The sequence below is a fragment of the Schistocerca gregaria genome, chromosome 10, assembly GCF_023897955.1.
Source record: "Schistocerca gregaria isolate iqSchGreg1 chromosome 10, iqSchGreg1.2, whole genome shotgun sequence".
In the NCBI taxonomy this organism is placed as follows: Eukaryota; Metazoa; Arthropoda; class Insecta; order Orthoptera; family Acrididae; genus Schistocerca; species Schistocerca gregaria.
Window position 1 is genome coordinate 527,721 of NC_064929.1, and position 24,664 is coordinate 552,384.

A 24,664-nucleotide genomic window follows, 5' to 3' on the forward strand; every position below is an offset into this window, starting at 1 on the left:
GGCATTGAACGCAATAAGCACCATGCGGACTTCTCTCCATGGGAGTAATGTCTTAAACTGTCTACGCTTTGATCGTACACTGGAAGACTAGTAGTAGTTTCCGAAGCACATCTGGAGGCATTCTGTAATCTGTGGACCTTCAGAGTGTTGATGAAACGCAAAAATTGCATCGGCATTGAACACAATAAGCACCATGCTCACTTTTTACCATGGGAGTAATGTCTTAAACTGTCTACGCCTTGATCGTACATTGGAAGACTAGTAGTAGTTTCAAAAAGCACATCTGGAGGCATTCTGTAATCTGTGGACCTTCAGAGTGTTGGTGAAACACCAAAATTGCATCGGCATTGAACACAATAAGCACCATGTGGATTTTTCTCCATGGGAGTAATGTCTTAAACTGTCTACGCTTTGATCGTACACTGGAAGTCTAGTAGTAGTTTCTGAAGCACATCTGGATGCATTCTGTAATCTGTGGACCTTCAGAGTGTTGATGAAACACAAAAATTGCATCGGCATTGAACGCAATAAGCACCATGCGCACTTTTCTCCATTGGAGTAATTTTTTTAAACTGTCTACGCTTTGATCGTACACTGGAAGACTAGTAGTAGTTTCCGAAGCACATCTGGAGACCTTCTGTAATCTGTGGACCTTCAGAGTGTTGATGAAACCCAAAAATTGCATCGGCATTGAACACAATAAGCACCATGTGGACTTTACTCCATGTGAGTAATGTCTTAAACTGTCTACGCTTTCATCGTACACCGGAAGACTAGTAGTAGTTTCCGAAGCACATTTGGAGGCATTCTGTAATCTGTGGACATGCAGAGTGTGCGTGAAACACAAAAATTGCATCGGCATTGAACACAATATGCACCATGTGGACTTTTCTCCATGGGAGTAATGTCTTAAACTGTCTACGCTTTGATCGTACACCGGAAGGCTAGCAGTAGTTTCTGAAACACATCTGGAGGCATTCTGCAATCTGTGGAACTTCAGAGTGTTGATGAAACACAAAAATTGCATCTGCATTGAACACATTAAGCACCATGCGGACTTTTCTCTTTGGGAGTAATGTCTTAAACTGTCTACGCTTTGATCGTACACTGCAAGATTAGCAGTAATTTCCGAAGCATATTTGGAAGCATTCTGTAATCTGTGGACCTTCAGAGTGTTGATGAAACACAAAAATTGCATCGGCATTGAACACAATAAGCACCATGCGGACTTTTCTCCATGGGAGTAATGTCTTAAACTGTCTACGCTTTGGTGGTACACTGGAAGTCTAGTAGTAGTTTCCGAAGCACATCTGGAGGCATTCTGTAATCTTTGCGCCTTCAGAGTGATGATGAGACACAAACATTGCATCGGCATTGAACACAATAAGCACCATGCGGACTTTTCTCCATGGGAGTAATGTCTTAAAATGTCTACGCTTTGATTGTACACTGGAAGACTAGTAGTAGTTTCTGAAGCACATCTGGATGCATTCTGTAATCTGTGGACCTTCAGAGTGTTGATGAAACACAAATATTGCATCGGCGTTGAACCCAATAAGCACCATGCGGACTTTTCTCCATGGGAGTAATGTCTTAAACTGTCTACGCTTTGATCGTTCCCTGGAAGATTAGTAGTAGTTTCCGAAGCACATCTGGAGGCAATCTGTATTCTGTGGACCTTCAGAGTGTTGATGAAACACAAAAATTGCATCGGCATTGAACACAATAAGCACCATGCGGACTTTTCTCGATTGGAGTAATGTCTTAAACTGTCTACACTTTGACGAACACTGGAAGACTAGTAGTAGTTTCCGAAGAACATCTGGAGACCTTCTGTAATCTGTGGACCTTCAGTGTGTTGATGAATCCCAAAAATTGCATCGGCATTGAACACAATAAGCACCATGTGGACTTTTCTCCATGTGAGTAATGTCTTAAACTGTCTACGCTTTCATCGTACACCGGAAGACTAGTAGTAGTTTCCGAAGCACATCTGGAGGCATTCTGTAATCTGTGGACCTGCAGAGTGTGTGTGAAACACAAAAATTGCATCGGCATTGAACACAATTTGCAACATGTGGACTTTTCTCCATGGGAGTAATGTCATAAACTGTCTACGCTTTGGTCGTACACTGGAAGACTAGTAGTAGTTTCCGAAGCACATCTGGAGGCATTCTGTAATCTCTGGACCCTCAGAGTGTTGATAAAACACAGAAATTGCATCGGCATTGAACACAATAAGGGCCATGGGGACTTTTCTCCGTGGGAGTAATGTCTTAAACTGTCTACGCTTTGGTCGTACACTGGAAGACTAGTAGTAGTTTCCGAAGCACATCTGGATGCATTCCGTAATCTGTGGACCTTCAGAGTGTTGATGAAACACAAAAAATTCATCGGCACTGAACACAATAAGCATCATGCGGACCTTTCTCCATGAGAGTAATGTCTGAAACTGTCTATGCCTTGATCGTTCCCTGGAAGACTAGTAGTAGTTTCCGAAGCACATCTGGAGGCATTCTGTAATCTGTGGACCTTTAGAGTGTTGATGAAACACAAAAATTACGTCGGCATTGAAGACAATAAGCACCATGCGAACCTTCCTCCATGGGAGTAATTTCTTAAACTGTCGACGCTTTGATCGTACACTGGAAGACTAGTAGTAGTTTCCGAAGCACATCTGGAGGCATTCTGTAATCTGTGGAACTACAGTGTGTTGATGAAACACAGAAATTTAATGGGCATTGAACACAATAAGCACCATGTGGACTTTTCTCCATGGGAGTAATGTCTTAAACTGTCTACGCTTTGATCGTACACTGGAAGACTAGTAGTAGTTTCCGAAGCACATCTGGAGGCATTCAGTAATCTTTGGACCTTCAGAGTGTTGATGAACCACAAAAATTGCATCGGCATTGAACACAATAAGCACCATGCAGACTCTTCACCATGGGAGTAATGTCTTAAACTGTCTACGCTTTGATCGTACACTGGAAGACTAGTAGTAGTTTCCGAAACACATCTGGAGGCATTCTGCAATCTGTGGACTTCCAGAGTGTTGATGAAACACAAAAATTGCATCGGCAATGAACACAATAAGCACCATTCGGACTTTTCTACATGGGAGTAATGTCTTAAACTGTCTACGCTTTGGTCGTACACTGGAAGACTAGTAGTAGTTTCCGAAGCACATGTTGAGGCATTCTGTAATCTGTGGACCTTCAGAGTGTTGATGAAACAGAAAACATGCATCGGCATTGAACACAATGAGCACCATGCGGACTTTTCTCAATGAGAGTAATGTCTCAAACTGTCTATGCTTTGATCGTTCCCTTGAAGCCTAGTAGTAGTATCCGAAGCACATCTGGAGGCATTCTGTAATCTGTGGACATTTAGAGTGTTGATGAAACACAAAAATTGCATCGGCATTGAACACAATAAGCACCATGCGGACTTCTCTCCATGGGAGTAATGTCTTAAACTGTCTACGCTTTGATTGTACACTGGAAACTAGTAGTAGTTTCCAAAGCACATCTGGAGGCATTCTGCAATCTGTGGACCTTCAGAGTGTTGATGAAACGCAAAAATTGCATCGGCATTGAACACAATAAGCACCATGCTCACTTTTTACCATGGGAGTAATGTCTTAAACTGTCTACGCCTTGATCGTAGATTGGAAGACTATTAGTAGTTTCAAAAAGCACATCTGGAGGCATTCTGTAATCTGTGGACCTTCAGAGTGTTGGTGAAACACCAAAATTGCATCGGCATTGAACACAATAAGCACCATGTGGATTTTTCTCCATGGGAGTAATGTCTTAAACTGTCTACGCTTTGATCGTACACTGGAAGTCTAGTAGTAGTTTCTGAAGCACATCTGGATGCATTCTGTAATCTGTGGACCTTCAGAGTGTTGATGAAACACAAAAATTGCATCGGCATTGAACACAATAAGCACCATGCGCACTTTTCTCCATTGGAGTAATTTTTTTAAACTGTCTACGCTTTGATCGTACACTGGAAGACTAGTAGTAGTTTCCGAAGCACATCTGGAGACCTTCTGTAAGCTGTGGACCTTCAGAGTGTTGATGAAACCCAAAAATTGCATCGGCATTGAACACAATAAGCACCATGTGGACTTTACTCCATGTGAGTAATGTCTTAAACTGTCTACGCTTTCATCGTACACCGGAAGACTAGTAGTAGTTTCCGAAGCACATTTGGAGGCATTGTGTAATCTGTGGACATGCAGAGTGTGCGTGAAACACAAAAATTGCATCGGCATTGAACACAATATGCACCATGTGGACTTTTCTCCATGGGAGTAATGTCTTAAACTGTCTACGCTTTGATCGTACACTGGAAGACTAGTCGTAGTTTCCGAAGCACATCTGGATGCAACTGTAATCTGTGAACCCTCAGAGTGTTGATGAAACACAAAAATTGCATCGGCATTGAACACAATAAGCACCATGCGGACTTTTCTCCATGGGAGTAATGTCTTAAACTGTCTACGCTTTGATTGTACACTGGAAACTAGTAGTAGTTTCCGAAGCACATCTGGAGGCATTCTGCAATCTGTGGACCTTCAGAGTGTTGATGAAACACAAAAATTGCATCCGCAATGAACACAATAAGCACCATGCGGACTTTTCTCCATGGGAGTAATGGCTTAAACTGTCTACGCTTTGGTCGTACACTGGAAGATTAGTAGTAGATTCCAAAGCACATCTGGATGCATTCTGTAGTCTGTGGACCTTCATAGTGTTGATGAAACACAACAATTGCATCGGCATTTAACACAATAAGCACCATGTGGACTTTTCTCCATGGGTGAAATGTATTAAACTGTCTACGCTTTGATCGTACACTGGAAGACTAGTAGTAGTTTCCGAATCACATTTGGAGGCATTCTGTAATCTTTGCACTTTCAGAGTGATGATGAGACACAAACATTGCATCGGCATTGAACACAATAAGCACCATGCGGACTTTTTTCCATGGGAGTAATGTCTTAATCTGTCTACGCTTTGATTGTACACTGGGAGACTAGTAGTAGTTTCTGAAGCACATCTGTATGCATTCTGTAATCTGTGGACCTTCAGAGTGTTGATGAAACACAAATATTGCATCGGCATTGAACCCAATAAGCACCATGCGGACTTTTCTCCATGGGAGTAATGTCTTAAACTGTCTACGCTTTGATCGTTCCCTGGAAGACTAGTAGTAGTTTCCGAAGCACATCTTGAGGCAGTCTGTATTCTGTGGACCTTCAGAGTGTTGATGAAACACAAAAATTGCATCGGCATAGAACACAATAAGCTCCAATTTGGACTCTTCTCCATGGGAGTAATGTCTTAAACTGTTTACGCTTTGATCGTACACTGGAAGACTAGTAGTAGTTTCCAAAGCACATCTGGAGGCATTCTGTAATCTATGGACCTTCAGAGTGTTAATGAAACACAAATATTGCATCGACATTGAACAAAATAAGGGCCATGCGGACTTCTCTCCATGGGAGTAATGTCTTAAATTGTCTACGTTTTTGGTCGTACACTGGAAGACTGTTAGTAGTTTCCGAAGCACATCTGGAAGCATTCTGTAATCTGTGAACATTCCGAGTGTTAAAGAAACACAAATATTGCATCGGCATTGAACACAATATTGGCCATGCGGACTTCTCCCCATGGGAGGAATGTCTTAAACTGTCTACGCTTTGATCGTACACTGGAAGACAAGTAGTAGTTTCTGAAGAACATCTGGAGGCATCCTGTAATCTGTGGACCTTCAGAGTGTTGATGAAACACAAAAATTGCATCTGCATTGAACACAATAAGGACCATGCAGACTTTTCCTCACGGGAGTAATGTTTTAAACTGTCTACGCTTTGATCGTACACTGGAGGACTAGTAGTAGTTTCCGATGCACATCTGGATGCATTCTGAAATCTGTGGACCTTCAGCGTGTTGATGAAACAGAAAAATTGCATCGGCATTGAACACAATAAGCACCTTGTGGACTTTTCTCCATGGGAGTAATGTCTTAAACTGTCTACGCTATGATCATGCTCTGGAAGAGAAGCAGTAGCTTCCGAAGCACGTCTGGAACCATTCTGTAATCTGTGGACCTTCAGAGTGTTGATGAAACACAAAAGTTGCATCGGCATTGAACACAATATGGACCATGCGGACATTTCTACATGGGAGTAAAGTCTTAAACTGTCTACGCTTTCGTCGTACACTGGAAGGCTAGTAGTATTTTCCGAAGCACATCTGGAGGCATACTGTAATCTGTGGACCTTCATAGTGTTGATGAAACACAAAAATTGCATGGGCATTGAACACAATAAGCACCATGCGGATTTCTCTATATGGGAGTAATGTCTTAAACTGTCTACGCTTCGATCGTACACTGGATGACTAGTAGTAGTTTCCGAAGCACATCTGGAGGCATTCAGTAATCTGTGGACCTTCAGAGTGTTGATGAACCACAAAAATTGCATCGGCATTGAACACAATAAGCACCATGCAGACTCTTCACCATGGAAGTAATGTCTTAGACTGTCTACGCTTTGATCGTACACTGGAAGACTAGTAGTAGTTTCCGAAACACATCTGGAGGCATTCTGCGTCTGTGGACTTTCAGAGTGTTGATGAAACACAAAAATTGCATCGGCAATGAACACTAAGCACCATGCGGGCTTTTCTCCATGGGAGTAATGTCTTAAACTGTCTACGCTTTGGTCGTACACTGGAAGACTAGTAGTAGTTTCCGAAGCACATCTGGAGGCATTCTGTAATCTGTGGACCTTCAGAGTGTTGATGAAACAGAAAACATGCATCGGCATTGAACACAATGAGCACCATGCGGACTTTTCTCAATGAGAGTAATGTCTCAAACTGTCTATGCTTTGATCGTTCCTTTGAAGCCTAGTAGTAGTATCCGAAGCACATCTGGAGGCATTCTGTAATCTGTGGACCTTCAGAGTGCTGATGAAACGCAAAAATTGCATCGGCATTGAACACAATAAGCACCATGCGGACTTTTTACCATGGGAGTAATGTCTTAAACTGTCTACGCCTTGATCGTACATTGGAAGACTAGTAGTAGTTTCCAAAGCACAACTGGAGGCATTCTGTAATCTGTGGACCTTCAGAGTGTTGGTGAAACACCAAAATTGCATCGGCATTGAACACAATAAGCACCATGTGGATTTTTCTCCATGGGAGTAAGGTCTTAAACTGTCTAGGCTTTGATCGTACACTGGAAGACTAGTAGTAGTTTCTGAAGCACAACTGGATGCATTCTGTAATCTGTGGACCTTCAGAGTGTTGATGAAACACAAAAATTGCATCGGCATTGAACACAATAAGCACCATGCAGATTTTTCTCCATTGGAGTAATGTCTTAAACTGTCTACGCATTGACGTACACTGGAAGACTTGTAGTAGTTTCCGAAGCACATCTGGAGACCTTCTGTAATCTGTGGACCTTCAGAGTGTTGATGAAACCCAAAAATTGCATCGGCATTGAACACAATAAGCACCACGTGGACTTTTCTCCATGTGAGTAATGTCTTAAACTGTCTACGCTTTCATCGTACACCGGAAGACTAGTAGTAGTTTCCGAAGCACATCTGGAGGCATTCTGTAATCTGTGGACCTGCAGAGTGTGTGTGAAACACAAAAATTGCAGCGGCATTGAACACAATATGCACCATGTGGACTTTTCTCCATGTTAGTAATGTCTTACACTGTCTACGCTTTGATCGTATACTGGAAGACCAGTCGTAGTTTCCGAAAAACATCTGGATGCAACTGTAATTTGTAAACCTTCAGAGTGTTGATGAAACACAAAAATTGCATCGGCATTGAACACAATAAGCACCATGCGGACTTTTCTCCATGGGGGTAATGTCTTAAACTGTCTACGCTTTGATCGTACACTGGAAGACTAGTAGTAGTTTCCGAATCACATTTGGAGGCATTCTGTAATCTTTGCACTTTCAGAGTGATTATGAGACACAAACATTGTATCGGCATTGAACACAATAAGCACCATGCGGACTTTTTTCCATGGGAGTAATGTCTTAATCTGTCTACGCTTTGATTGTACACTGGAAGACTAGTAGTAGTTTCTGAAGCACATCTGGATGCATTCTGTAATCTGTGGACCTTCAGAGTGTTGATGAAACACAAATATTGCATCGGCATTGAACCCAATAAGCACCATGCGGACTTTTCTCCACGGGAGTAATGTCTTAAACTGTCTACGTTTTTGGTCATACACTGCAAGACTGTTAGTAGTTTCCGAAGCACATCTGGAAGCATTCTGCAATCTGTGAACCTTCAGAGTGTTAATGAAACACAAATATTGCATCGGCATTGAACACAATATTGGCCATGCGGACTTCTCCCCATGGGAGGAATGTCTTAAACTGTCTACGCTTTGATCGTACACTGGAAGACTAGTAGTAGTTTCTGAAGAACATCTGGAGGCATTCTGTAGTCTGTGGAACTTCAGAGTGTTGATGAAGCACAAAAATTGCATCCGCATTGAACAAAATAAGGACCATGCAGACTTTTCCTCATGGGAGTAATGTCTTAAACTGTCTACGCTTTGATCGTACACTGGAAGACTAGTAGTAGTTTCCGATGCACATCTGGATGCAACTGTAATCTGTGAACCTTCAGAGTGTTGATGAAACACAAAAATTGCATCGGCATTGAACACAATATGGACCATGCGGACTTTTCTCCATGGGAGTAAAGTCTTAAACTGTCTACGCTTTGGTCGTACTCTGGAAGACTAGTAGTAGTTTCCGAAGCACATCTGGAGGCATTTTGTAATCTGTGGACCTTCAGAGTGTTGATGAAACACAAAAATTGCATCGGCATTGGACACAATAAGCACCATGCGGACTTTTCACCATGGGAGTAGTGTCTTAAACTGTCTACGCTTTGATCATACTCTGGAAGAGTAGCAGTAGCTTCCGAAGCACATCTGGAACCATTCTGTAATCTGTGGTCCTTCAAAGTGTTGATGAAACACAAAAATTGCATCGGCATTGAACACAATATGGACCATGCGGACTTTTCTCCATGGGAGTAAAGTCTTAAACTGTCTACGCTTTGGTCGTACACTGGAAGACTAGTAGTAGTTTCCGATTCACATCTGGAGGCATATTGTAATCTGTGGACCTTCAGAGTGTTGATGAAACACAAAAATTGCATCGGCATTGGACACAATAAGCACCATGCGGACTTCTCAGCATGGGAGTAGTGTCTTAAACTGTGTACGCTTTGATCGTACAGTGGAAGACTAGTAGTAGTTTCCGAAGCACATCTCGATGCATTCTGTAATCTGTGGACATTCAGAGTGATGATGAAACACAAAAATTGCATCGGCATTGAACACATTAAGCACCATGTGGACTTTTCTCCATGGGAGTAATGTCTTAAACTGTCTACGCTTTGATCGTACACCGGAAGGGTAGCAGTAGTTTCCGAAACACATCTGGAGGCATTCTGCAATCTGTGGAACTTCAGAGTGTTGATGAAACACAAAAATTGCATCGGCATTGAACACATTAAGCACCATGCGGATTTTTCTCTTTGGGAGTAATGTCTTAAACTGTCTACGCTTTGATCGTACACTGCAAGATTAGCAGTAATTTCCGAAGCATATTTGGAAGCATTCTGTAATCTGTGGACCTTCAGAGTGTTGATGAGACACAAAAATTGCATCGGCATTGAACACAATAAGCACCATGCGGACTTTTCTCCATGGGAGTAATGTCTTAAACCGTCTACGCTTTGGTGGTACACTGGAAGTCTAGTAGTAGTTTCCGAAGCACATCTGGAGGCATTCTGTAATCTTTGCGCCTTCAGAGTGATGATGAAACACAAACATTGCATCGGCATTGAACACAATAAGCACCATGCGGACTTTTCTCCATGGGAATAATGTCTTAAAATGTCTACGCTTTGATTGTACACTGGAAGACTAGTAGTAGTTTCTGAAGCACATCTGGATGCATTCTGTAATCTGTGGACCTTCAGAGTGTTGATGAAACACAATTATTGCATCGGCATTGAACCCAATAAGCACCATGCGGACTTTTCTCCATGGGAGTAATGTCTTAAACTGTCTACGCTTTGATCGTTCCCTGGAAGACTAGTAGTAGTTTCCGAAGCACATCTGGAGGCAATCTGTATTCTGTGGACCTTCAGAGTGTTGATGAAACACAAAAATTGCATCGGCATTGAACACAATAAGCACCATGCGGACTTTTCTCGATTGGAGTAATGTCTTAAACTGTCTACGCTTTGACGAACACTGGAAGACTAGTAGTAGTTTCCGAAGCACATCTGGAGACCTTCTGTAATCTGTGGACCTTCAGAGTGTTGATGAAACCCAAAAATTGCATCGGCATTGAACACAATAAGCACCATGTGCACTTTTCTCCATGTGAGTAATGTCTTAAACTTTCTACGCTTTCATCGTACACCGGAAGTCTAGTAGTAGTTTCCGAAGCACATCTGGAGGCATTCTGTAATCTGTGGACCTGCAGAGTGTGTGTGAAACACAAAAATTGCATCGGCTTTGAACACAATATGCAACATGTGGACTTTTCTCCATGGGAGTAATGTCTTAAACTGTCTACGCTTTGATCGTACACTGGAAGACTAGTCTTAGTTTCCGAAGCACATCTGGATGCAACTGTAATCTGTGAACATTCAGAGTGTTGATGAAACACAAAAATTGCATCGACATTGAACACAATAAGCACCATGCGGAATTTTCTCCATGGTAGTAATGTCTTAAACTGTCTACGCTTTGATTGTACAATGGAAACTAGTAGTAGTTTCCGAAGCACATCTGGAGGCATTCTGCAATCTGTGAACCTTCAGATTGATGATGAAACACAAAAATTCCATCCGCAATTAACACAATAAGCACAATGCGGACTTCTCTCCATGGGAGTAATGTCTTAAACTGTCTACGCTTTGGTCGTACACTGGAAGACTAGTAGTAGTTTCCAAAGCACATCTGGATGCATTCTGTAATCTGTGGACCTCCATAGTGTTGATGAAACACAACAATTGCATCGGCATTGAACACAATAAGCACCATGTGGACTTTTCTCCATGGGTGAAATGTATTAAACTGTCTAAGCTTTGATCGTACACTGGAAGACTAGTAGTAGTTTCCGAATCATATTTGGAGGCATTCTGTAATCTTTGCACTTTCAGAGTGATGATGAGACACAAACATTGCATCGGCATTGAACACAATAAGCACCATGCGGACTTTTTTCCATGGGAGTAATGTCTTAATCTGTCTACGCTTTGATTGTACACTGGAAACTAGTAGTAGTTTCTGAAGCACATCTGGATGCATTCTGTAATCTGTGGACCTTCAGAGTGTTGATGAAACACAAATATTGCATCGGCATTGAACCCAATAAGCACCATGCGGACTTTTCTCCATGGGAGTAATCTCTTAAACTGTCTACGCTTTGATCGTTCCCTGGAAGACTAGTAGTAGTTTCCGAAGTACATCTTGAGGCAGTCTGTATTGTGTGGACCTTCAGAGTGTTGATGAAACACAAAAATTGCATCGGCATAGAACACAATAAGCTCCAATTCGGACTCTTCTCCATGGGAGTAATGTCTTAAACTGTTTACGCTTTGATCGTACACTGGAAGACTAGTAGTAGTTTCCGAAGCACATCTGGAGGCATTCTGTAATCTATGGACCTTCAGAGTGTTGATGAAATACAAATATTGCATCGGCATTGAACACAATAAGGGCCACGCGGACTTCTCTCCATGGGAGTAATGTCTTAAACTGTCTACGTTTTTGGACGTACACTGGAAGACTGTTAGTAGTTTCCGAAGCACATCTGGAAGCATTCTGTAATCTGTGAAAGTTCAGAGTGTTAATGAAACACAAATATTGAATCGGCATTGAACACAATATTGGCCATGCGGACTTCTCCCCATGGGAGGAATGTCTTAAACTGTCTACGCTTTGATCGTACACTGGACGACTAGTAGTAGTTTCTGAAGAACATCTGGAGGCATTCTGTAATCTGTGGACCTTCAGAGTGTTGATGAAACACAAAAATTGCATCCGCATTGAACACAATAAGGACCATGCAGACTTTTCCTCATGGGAGTAATGTCTTAAAATGTCTACGCTTTGATCGTACACTGGAAGACTAGTAGTAGTTTCCGAAGCACATCTGGAACCATTCTGTAATCTGTGGACCTTCAGAGTGTTGATGAAACACAAAAATTGCATCGGCATTGAACACAATATGGACCATGCGGACTTTTCTCCATGGGAGTAAAGTCTTAAACTGTCTACGCTTTGGTCGTACACTGGAAGACTAGTAGTAGTTTCCGAAGCACATTTGGAGGCACTCTGTAATCTTTGCACCTTCAGAGTGATGATGAAACACAAAAATTGCATCGGCATTGAACACATTAAGCACCATGTGGACTTTTCTCCATGGGAGTAATGTCTTAAACTGTCTACGCTTTGGTCGTACACTGGAAGACTAGTAGTAGTTTCCGAAGCACATTTGGAGGCACTCTGTAATCTTTGCATCTTCAGAGTGATGATGAGACACAAACATTGCATCGGCATTGAACACAATAAGCACCATGCGGACTTTTCTCCATGGGAGTAATGTCTTAAAATGTCTACACTTTGATTGTACACTGGAAGACTAGTAGTAGTTTCTGAAGCACATCTGGATGCATTCTGTAACCTGTGGACCTTCAGAGTGTTGATGAAACACAAATATTGCATCGGCATTGAACACAATAAGCACCATGCGGACTTTTCTCCATGGGAGTAATGTCTTAAACTGTCTACGCTTTGGTCGTACACTGGAAGACTAGTAGTAGTTTCCGAAGCACATTTGGAGGCATTCTGTAATCTTTGCACCTTCAGAGTGATGATGAGACACAAACATTGCATCGGCATTGAACACAATAAGCACCATGCGGACTTTTCGCCATGGGAGTAATGTCTTAAAATGTCTACGCTTTGATTGTACACTGGAAGACTAGTAGTAGTTTCTGAAGCACATCTGGATGCATTCTGTAACCTGTGGACCTTCAGAGTGTTGATGAAACACAAATATTGCATCGGCATTGAACCCAATAAGCACCATGCGGACTTTTCTCCATGGGAGTAATGTCTTAAACTGTCTACGCTTTGATCGTTCCCTGGAAGACTAGTAGTAGTTTCCGAAGCACATCTGGAGGCAATCTGTATTCTGTGGACCTTCAGAGTGTTGATGAAACACAAAAATTGCATCGGCATAGAACACAATAAGCTCCATGCGTACTCTTCTCCATGGGAGTAATGTCTTAAACTTTCTACGATTTGATCGTACACTGTAAGACTAGTAGTAGTTTCCGAAGCACATCTGGAGGCATTCTGTTATCCGTGGACCTTCAGAGTGTTGATGAAACACAAAAATTGCATCCGCATTGAACACAATAAGCAGCATGCGGACTTTTCCCCATGGGAGTAATGTCTTCAAATGTCTCCGCTTTGATCGTACACTGGAAGATAGTAGTAGTTTCCGAAGCACATCTGGATGCATTCTGTAATCTGTGGACCTTCAGAGTGATGATGAAACACAAAAATTGCATCGGCATTGAACACAATAAGCACCATGCGGACTTTTCTCCATGGGAGTAATGTCTTAAACTGTCTCCGCTTTGATCGTACCCTGGAAGATAGTACTAGTTTCCGAAGCACATCTGGATGCATTCAGTAATCTGTGGACCTTCAGAGTGTTGATGAAATACAAAAATTGCATCGGAATTGAACACAATATGCACCATGCGGACTTTTCTCCATGGGAATCGTGTCTTAAACTGTCTACGCATTGATCGTACACAGGAAGACCGGTAGTAGTTTCTGAAGCACATCTGGATGCAACTGTAATCTGCGGACCTTCAGAGTGTTGATGAAACACAAAAATTGCATCGGCATTGAACACAATAAGCACCATGCGGACTTTTCTCCATGGGAGTAAAGTCTTAAACTGTCTACGCTTTGATCGTACACTGCAAGACTAGCAGTAGTTTCCAAAGGACAGTTGGAAGCATTCTGTAACCTGTGGACCTTCAGAGTGTTGATGAAACACAAGAATTGCATCGGCATGGAACACAATAAGCACCACGCGGACATTTCTCCTTGGGAGTAAAGTCTTAAACTGTCTACGCTTTGTTCGTACACTGGAAGACTAGTAGTAGTTTCCGAAGCACATCTGGAGGCATACTGTACTCTGTGGACCTTCATAGTGTTGATGAAACACAAAAATTGCATCGGCATTGAACACAATAAGCACCATGCGGATTTCTCTCCTTGGGACTAATGTCTTAAACTGTCTACACTTTGATCGGACACTGGAAGGCTAGTAGTAGTTTCCGAAGCACATCTGGATGCATTCTGTAATCCGTGGACATTCAGAGTGTTGATGAAACACAAATATTGCATCGGCATTGAACACAATAAGGGCCATGCCGACTTTTCCCTTTGTTAGTAATGTCTTAAACTGTCTACGTCTTTGGTCGTACACTGAAAGACTATTAGTAGTTTCCGAAGCACTTCTGGAGGCATTCTGTAATCTGTGGACCTTCAGAGTGTTAATGAAACACAAATATTGCATCGGCATTGAACACAATAATGGCCATGCGGACTTCTCCCCATGGGAGTAATGTCTTAAACTGTCTACGCTTTGATCGTACACTGGAAGACTAGTGGTAGTTTCCGAAGCACATCTGGACCATTCTGTAATCTGTGAACCTTCAAAGTTTTGATGAAACACAAAAATTGCATCGGCATTGAACACAATAAGCACCATGCGGATTTCTCTCCATGGGACTAATGTCTTAAACTGTCTACGCTTCGATCGTACACTGGAAGACTAGTAGTAGTTTCCCAAGCACATCTGGAGGCATTCTGTAATCTGTGGACCTTCAGAGTGTTGATGAAACACAAAAATTGCATTGGCATTCAACACAATAAGCACCATGCGGACTTTTCACCATGGGAGTAATGTCTTAAACTGTCTACGCCTTGATCGGACACTGTAAGACTAGTAGTAGTTTCCGAAGCACATCTGGATGCATTCTGAAATCTGTGGACATTCAGAGTGTTGATGAAACACAAGAATTGCATCCGAATTGAACACAATAAGCACCATGCGGACTTTTCTCCATGGGAGTAATGTCTTAAACTGTCCACGCTTTGATCGTACACAGGAAGACTAGTAGTAGTTTCCGATGCACATCTGGATGCAACTGTAATCTGTGAACCTTCAGAGTGTTGATGAAACACAAAAATTGCATCGGCATTGAACACAATATGAACCATGCGGACTTTTCTCCATGGGAGTAAAGTCTTAAACTGTCTACGCTTTGGTCGTACACTGGAAGACTAGTAGTAGTTTCCGAAGCACATCTGGAGGCATTTTGTAATCTGTGGACCTTCAGAGTGTTGATGAAACACAAAAATTGCATCGGCATTGGACACAATAAGCACCATGCGGACTTTTCACCATGGGAGTAGTGTCTTAAACTGTCTACGCTTTGATTATACTCTGGAAGAGTAGCAGTAGCTTCCGAAGCACATCTGGAACCATTCTGTAATCTGTGGTCCTTCAAAGTGTTGATGAAACACAAAAATTGCATCGGCATTGAACACAATATGGACCATGCGGACTTTTCTCAATGGGAGTAAAGTCTTAAACTGTCTACGCTTTGGTCGTACACTGGAAGACTAGTAGTAGTTTCCGAAGCACATCTGGATGCATTTTGTAATCTGTGGACCTTCAGAGTGTTGATGAAACACAAAAATTGCATCGGCATTGGACACAATAAGCACCATGCGGACTTTTCACCATGGGAGTAGTGTCTTAAACTGCGTACGCTTTGATCGTACAGTGGAAGACTAGTAGTAGTTTCCGAAGCACATCTGGATGCATTCTGTAATCTGTGGACATTCAGAGTGATGATGAAACACAAAAATTGCATCGGCATTGAACACATTAAGCACCATGTGGACTTTTCTCCATGGGAGTAATGTCTTAAACTGTCTACGCTTTGATCGTACACCGGAAGGCTAGCAGTAGTTTCCGAAACACATCTGGAGGCATTCTGCAATCTGTGGAACTTCAGAGTGTTGATGAAACACAAAAATTGCATCGGCATTGATCACATTAAGCACCATGCGGACTTTTCTCTTTGGGAGTAATGTCTTAAACTGTCTACGCTTTGATCGTACACTGCAAGATTAGCAGTAATTTCCGAAGCATATTTATAAGCATTCTGTAATCTGTGGACCTTCAGAGTGTTGATGAAACACAAAAATTGCATCGGCATTGAACACAATAAGCACCATGTGGACTTTTCTCCATGTGAGTAATGTCTTAAACTGTCTACGCTTTCATTGTACACCGGAAGACTAGTAGTAGTTTCCGAAACACATCTGGAGGCATTCTGTAATCTGTGGACCTGCAGAGTGTGTGTGAAACACAAAAATTGCATCGGCATTGAACACAATATGCAACATGTGGACTTTTCTCCATGGGAGTAATGTCTTAAACTGTCTACGCTTTGATCGTACACTGGAAGACTAGTCGTAGTTTCCGAAGCACATCTGGATGCAACTGTAATCTGTGAACATTCAGAGTGTTGATGAAACACAAAAATTGCATCGGCATTGAACACAATAAGCACCATGCGGAATTTTCTCCATGGTAGTAATGTCATAAACTGTCTACGCTTTGATTGTACAATGGAAACTAGTAGTAGTTTCCGAAGCACATCTGGAGGCATTCTGCAATCTGTGAACCCTCAGAGTGTTGATGAAACACAAAAATTCCATCCGCAATTAACACAATAAGCACCATGCGGACTTCTCTCCATGGGAGTAATGTGTTAAACTGTCTACGCTTTGGTCGTACACTGGAAGACTAGTAGTAGTTTCCAAGGCACATCTGGATGCATTCTGTAGTCTGTGGACCTTCGTAGTGTTGATGAAACACAACAATTGCATCGACATTGAACACAATAAGCACCATGTGGACTTTTCTCCATGGGTGAAATGTATTAAACTGTCTACGCTTTGATCGTACACTGGAAGACTAGTAGTAGTTTCCGAATCATATTTGGAGGCATTCTGTAATCTTTGCACTTTCAGAGTGATGATGAGACACAAACATTGCATCGGCATTGAACACAATAAGCACCATGCGGACTTTTTTCCATGGGAGTAATGTCTTAATCTGTCTACGCTTTGATTGTACACTGGAAGACTAGTAGTAGTTTCTGAAGCACATCTGGATGCATTCTGTAATCTGTGGACCTTCAGAGTGTTGATGAAACACAAATATTGCATCGGCATTGAACCCAATAAGCACCATGCGGACTTTTCTCCATGGGAGTAATGTCTTAAACTGTCTACGCTTTGATCGTTCCCTGGAAGACTAGTAGTAGTTTCCGAAGTACATCTTGAGGCAGTCTGTATTCTGTGGACCTTCAGAGTGTTGATGAAACACAAAATTTGCATCGGCATAGAACACAATAAGCTCCAATTCGGACTCTTCTCCATGGAAGTAATGTCTACGCTTTGATCGTACACTGGAAGACTAGTAGTAGTTTCCGAAGCACATCTGGAGGCATTCTGTAATCTATGGACCTTCAGAGTGTTGATGAAACACAAATATTGCATTGGCATTGAACACAATAAGGGCCATGCGGACTTCTCTCCATGGGAGTAATGTCTTAAACTGTCTACGTTTTTGGACGTACACTGGAAGACTGATAGTAGTTTCCGGAGCACATCTGGTAGCATTCTGTAATCTGTGAACCTTCAGAGTGTTAATGAAACACAAATATTGCATCGGCATTGAACACAATATTGGCCATGCGGACTTCTCCCCATGGGAGGAATGTCTTAAACTGTCTATGCTTTGATCGTACACTGGACGACTAGTAGTAGTTTCTGAAGAACATCTGGAGGCATTCTGTAATCTGTGGACCTTCAGAGTGTTGATGAAACACAAAAATTGCATCCGCATTGAACACAATAAGGACCATGCAGACTTTTCCTCATGGGAGTAATGTCTTAAAATGTCTACGCTTTGATCGTACACTGGAAGACTAGTAGTAGTTTCCGAAGCACATCTGGAACCATTCTGTAATCTGTGGACCTTCAGAGTGTTGATGAAACACAAAAATTGCATCGGCATTGAACACAATATGGACCATGCGGACTTTTCTCCATGGGAGTAAAGTCTTAAACTGTCTACGCTTTGGTCGTACACTGGAAGACTAGTAGTAGTTTCCGAAGCACATCTGGAGGCATACTGTAATCTGTGGACCTTCATAGTGTTGATGAAACACAAAAATTGCATGGGCATTGAACACAATAAGCAACATGCGTATTTCTCTATATGGGAGTAATGTCTTAAACTGTGTACGCTTTGATCGTACAGTGGAAGACTAGTAGTAGTTTCCGAAGCACATCTGGATGCATTCTGTAATCTGTGGACATTCAGAGTGACGATGAAACACAAAAATTGCATCGGCATTGAACACATTAAGCACCATGTGGAGTTTTCTCCATGGGAGTAATGTCTTAAACTGTCTACGCTTTGGTCGTACACTGGAAGACTAGTAGTAGTTTCCGAAGCACATTTGGAGGCATTCTGTAATCTTTGCACCTTCAGAGTGATGATGAGACACAAACATTGCATCGGCATTGAACACAATAAGCACCATGCGGACTTTTCTCCATGGGAGTAATGTCTTAAAATGTCTACACTTTGATTGTACGCTGGAAGACTAGTAGTAGTTTCTGAAGCACATCTGGATGCATTCTGTAACCTGTGGACCTTCAGAGTGTTGATGAAACACAAATATTGCATCGGCATTGAACACAATAAGCACCATGCGGACTTTTCTCCATGGGAGTAATGTCTTAAACTGTCTACGCTATGGTCGTACACTGGAAGACTAGTAGTAGTTTCCGAAGCACATTTGGAGGCATTCTGTAATCTTTGCACCTTCAGAGTGATGATGAGACACAAACATTGCTTCGGCATTGAACACAATAAGCACCATGCGGACTTTTCGCCATGGGAGTAATGTCTTAAAATGTCTACGCTTTGATTGTACACTGGAAGACTAGTAGTAGTTTCTGAAGCACATCTGGATGCATTCTGTAACCTGTGGACCTTCAGAGTGTTGATGAAACACAAATATTGCATCGGCATTGAACCCAATTAGCACCATGCGGACTTTTCTCCATGGGCGTAATGTCTTAAACTGTCTACGCTTTGATCGTTCCCTGGAAGACTAGTAGTAGTTTCCGAAGCACATCTGGAGGCAATCTGTATTCTGTGGACCTTCAGAGTGTTGATGAAACACAAAAATTGCATCGGCATAGAACACAATAAGCTCCATGCGTACTCTTCTCCGTGGGAGTAATGTCTTAAACTTTCTACGATTTGATCGTACACTGTAAGACTAGTAGTAGTTTCCGAAGCACATCTGGAGGCATTCTGTTATCTGTGGACCTTAAGAGTGTTGATGAAACACAAAAATTGCATCCGCATTGAACACAATAAGCAGCATGCGGACTTTTCTCTTTGGGAGTAATGTCTTAAACTGTCTACGCTTTGATCGTACACTGCAAGACTAGCAGTAGTTTCCAAAGCACAGTTGGAAGCATTCTGTAATCTTTGCACCTTCAGAGTGATGATGAGACACAAACATTGCATCGGCATTGAACACAATAAGCACCATGCGGATTTCTCTCCATGGGACTAATGTCTTAAACTGTCTACACTTTGATCGGACACTGGAAGGCTAGTAGTAGTTTCCGAAGCACATCTGGATGCATTCTGTAATCCGTGGACATTCAGAGTGTTGATGAAACACAAATATTGCATCGGCATTGAACCCAATAAGCACCATGCGGACTTTTCTCCATGGGAGTAATGTCTTAAACTGTCTACGCTTTGGTCGTACACTGGAAGACTAGTGGTAGTTTCCGAAGCACATTTGGAGGCATTCTGTAATCTTTGCACCTTCAGAGTGATGATGAGACACAAACATTGCTTCAGCATTGAACACAATAAGCACCATGCGGACTTTTCACCATGGGAGTAGTGTCTTAAACTGTCTACGCTTTGAACATACTCTGGAAGAGTAGCAGTAGCTTCCGAAGCACATCTGGAACCATTCTGTAATCTGTGGTCCTTCAAAGTGTTGATGAAACACAAAAATTGCATCGGCATTGAACACAATATGGACCATGCGGACTTTTCTCCATGGGAGTAAAGTCTTAAACTGTCTACGCTTTGGTCGTACACTGGAAGACTAGTAGTAGTTTCTGAAGCACATCTGGAGGCATTTTGTAATCTGTGGACCTTCAGAGTGTTGATGAAACACAAAAATTGCATCGGCATTGGACACAATAAGCACCATGCGGACGTTTCACCATGGGAGTAGTGTCTTAAACTGTGTACGCTTTGATCGTACAGTGGAAGACTAGTAGTAGTTTCCGAAGCACATCTGGATGCATTCTGTAATCTGTGGACATTCAGAGTGATGATGAAACACAAAAATTGCATCGGCATTGAACACATTAAGCACCATGTGGACTTTTCTCCATGGGAGTAATGTCTTAAACTGTCTACGCTTCGATCGTACACCGGAAGGCTAGCAGTAGTTTCCGAAACACATCTGGAGGCATTCTGCAATCTGTGGAACTTCAGAGTGTTGATGAAACACAAAAATTGCATCGGCATTGATCACATTAAGCACCATGCGGAGTTTTCTCTTTGGGAGTAATGTCTTAAACTGTCTACGCTTTGATCGTACACTGCAAGATTAGCAGTAATTTCCGAAGCATATTTGGAAGCATTCTGTAATCTGTGGACCTTCAGAGTGTTGATGAAACACAAAAATTGCATCGGCATTGAACACAATAAGCACCATGTGGACTTTTCTCCATGTGAGTAATGTCTTAAACTGTCTACGCTTTCATCGTACACCGGAAGACTAGTAGTAGTTTCCGAAGCACATCTGGAGGCATTCTGTAATCTGTGGACCTGCAGAGTGTGTGTGAAACACAAAAATTGCATCGGCATTGAACACAAGATGCAACATGTGGACTTTTCTCCATGGGAGTAATGTCTTAAACTGTCTACGCTTTGATCGTACACTGGAAGACTAGTCGTAGTTTCCGAAGCACATATGGATGCAACTGTAATCTGTGAACATTCAGAGTGTTGATGAAACACAAACATTGTATCGGCATTGAACACAATAAGCACCATGCGGACTTTTTTCCATGGGAGTAATGTCTTAATCTGTCTACGCTTTGATTGTACACTGGAAGACTAGTAGTAGTTTCTGAAGCACATCTGGATGCATTCTGTAATCTGTGGACCTTCAGAGTGTTGATGAAACACAAATATTGCATCGGCATTGAACCCAATAAGCACCATGCGGACTTTTCTCCACGGGAGTAATGTCTTAAACTGTCTACGTTTTTGGTCATACACTGCAAGACTGTTAGTAGTTTCCGAAGCACATCTGGAAGCATTCTGCAATCTGTGAACCTTCAGAGTGTTAATGAAACACAAATATTGCATCGGCATTGAACACAATATTGGCCATGCGGACTTCTCCCCATGGGAGGAATGTCTTAAACTGTCTACGCTTTGATCGTACACTGGAAGACTAGTAGTAGTTTCTGAAGAACATCTGGAGGCATTCTGTAGTCTGTGGAACTTCAGAGTGTTGATGAAGCACAAAAATTGCATCCGCATTGAACAAAATAAGGACCATGCAGACTTTACCTCATGGGAGTAATGTCTTAAACTGTCTACGCTTTGATCGTACACTGGAAGACTAGTAGTAGTTTCCGATGCACATCTGGATGCAACTGTAATCTGTGAACCTACAGAGTGTTGATGAAACACAAAAATTGCATCGGCATTGAACACAATATGGACCGTGCGGACTTTTCTCCATGGGAGTAAAGTCTTAAACTGTCTACGCTTTGGTCGTACACTGGAAGACTAGTAGTAGTTTCCGAAGCACATCTGGAGGCATTTTGTAATCTGTGGACCTTCAGAGTGTTGATGAAACACAAAAATTGCATCGGCATTGGACACAATAAGCACCATGCGGACTTTTCTCTTTGGGAGTAGTGTCTTAAACTGTCTACGCTTTGATCATACTCTGGAAGAGTAGCAGTAGCTTCCGAAGCACATCTGGAACCATTCTGTAATCTGTGGTCCTTCAAAGTGTTGATGAAACACAAAAATTGCATCGGCATTGAACACAATATGGACCATGCGGACTTTTCTCCATGGGAGTAAAGTCTTAAACTGTCTACGCTTTGGTCGTACACTGGAAGACTAGTAGTAGTTTCCGATTCACATCTGGAGGCATATTGTAATCTGTGGACCTTCAGAGTGTTGATGAAACACAAAAATTGCATCGGCATTGGACACAATAAGCACCATGCGGACTTTTCAGCATGGGAGTAGTGTCTTAAACTGTGTACGCTTTGATCGTACAGTGGAAGACTAGTAGTAGTTTCCGAAGCACATCTGGATGCATTCTGTAATCTGTGGACATTCAGAGTGATGATGAAACACAAAAATTGCATCGGCATTGAACACATTAAGCACCATGTGGACTTTTCTCCATGGGAGTAATGTCTTAAACTGTCTACGCTTTGATCGTACACCGGAAGGCTAGCAGTAGTTTCCGAAACACATCTGGAGGCATTCTGCAATCTGTGGAACTTCAGAGTGTTGATGAAACACAAAAATTGCATCGGCATTGAACACATTAAGCACAATGCGAACTTTTCTCTTTGGGAGTAATGTCTTAAACTGTCTACGCTTTGATCGTACACTGCAAGATTAGCAGTAATTTCCGAAGCATATTTGGAAGCATTCTGTAATCTGTGGACCTTCAGAGCGTTGATGAAACACAAAAATTGCATCGGCATTGAACACAATAAGCACCATGCGGACTTTTCTCCATGGGAGTAATGTCTTAAACTGTCTACGCTTTGGTGGTACACTGGAAGTCTAGTAGTAGTTTCCGAAGCACATCTGGAGGCATTCTGTAATCTTTGCGCCTTCAGAGTGATGATGAAACACAAACATTGCATCGGCATTGAACACAATAAGCACCATGCGGACTTTTCTCCATGGGAATAATGTCTTAAAATGTCTACGCTTTGATTGTACACTGGAAGACTAGTAGTAGTTTCTGAAGCACATCTGGATGCATTCTGTAATCTGTGGACCTTCAGAGTGTTGATGAAACACAAATATTGCATCGGCATTGAACCCAATAAGCACCATGCGGACTTTTCTCCATGGGAGTAATGTCTTAAACTGTCTACGCTTTGATCGTTCCCTGGAAGACTAGTAGTAGTTTCCGAAGCACATCTGGAGGCAATCTGTATTCTGTGGACCTTCAGAGTGTTGATGAAACACAAAAATTGCATCGGCACTGAACACAATAAGCACCATGCGGACTTTTCTCGATTGGAGTAATGTCTTAAACTGTCTACGCTTTGACGAACACTGGAAGACTAGTAGTAGTTTCCGAAGCACATCTGGAGACCTTCTGTAATCTGTGGACCTTCAGAGTGTTGATGAAACCCAAAAATTGCATCGGCATTGAACACAATAAGCACCATGTGCACTTTTCTCCATGTGAGTAATGTCTTAAACTGTCTACGCTTTCATCGTACACCGGAAGACTAGTAGTAGTTTCCGAAGCACATCTGGAGGCATTCTGTAATCTGTGGACCTGCAGAGTGTGTGTGAAACACAAAAATTGCATCGGCATTGAACACAATATGCAACATGTGGACTTTTCTCCATGGGAGTAATGTCTTAAACTGTCTACGCTTTGATCGTACACTGGAAGACTAGTCGTAGTTTCCGAAGCACATCTGGATGCAACTGTAATCTGTGAACATTCAGAGTGTTGATGAAACACAAAAATTGCATCGGCATTGAACACAATAAGCACCATGCGGAATTTTCTCCATGGTAGTAATGTCTTAAACTGTCTACGCTTTGATTGTACAATGGAAACTAGTAGTAGTTTCCGAAGCACATCTGGAGGCATTCTGCAACCTGTGAACCTTCAGAGTGATGATGAAACACAAAAATTCCATCCGCAATTAACACAATAAGCACCATGCGGACTTCTCTCCATGGGAGTAATGTCTTAAACTGTCTACGCTTTGGTCGTACACTGGAAGACTAGTAGTAGTTTCCAAAGCACATCTGGATGCATTCTGTAATCTGTGGACCTCCATAGTGTTGATGAAACACAACAATTGCATCGGCATTGAACACAATAAGCACCATGTGGACTTTTCTCCATGGGTGAAATGTATTAAACTGTCTACGCTTTGATCGTACACTGGAAGACTAGTAGTAGTTTCCGAATCATATTTGGAGGCATTCTGTAATCTTTGCACTTTCAGAGTGATGATGAGACACAAACATTGCATCGGCATTGAACACAATAAGCACCATGCGGACTTTTTTCCATGGGAGTAATGTCTTAATCTGTCT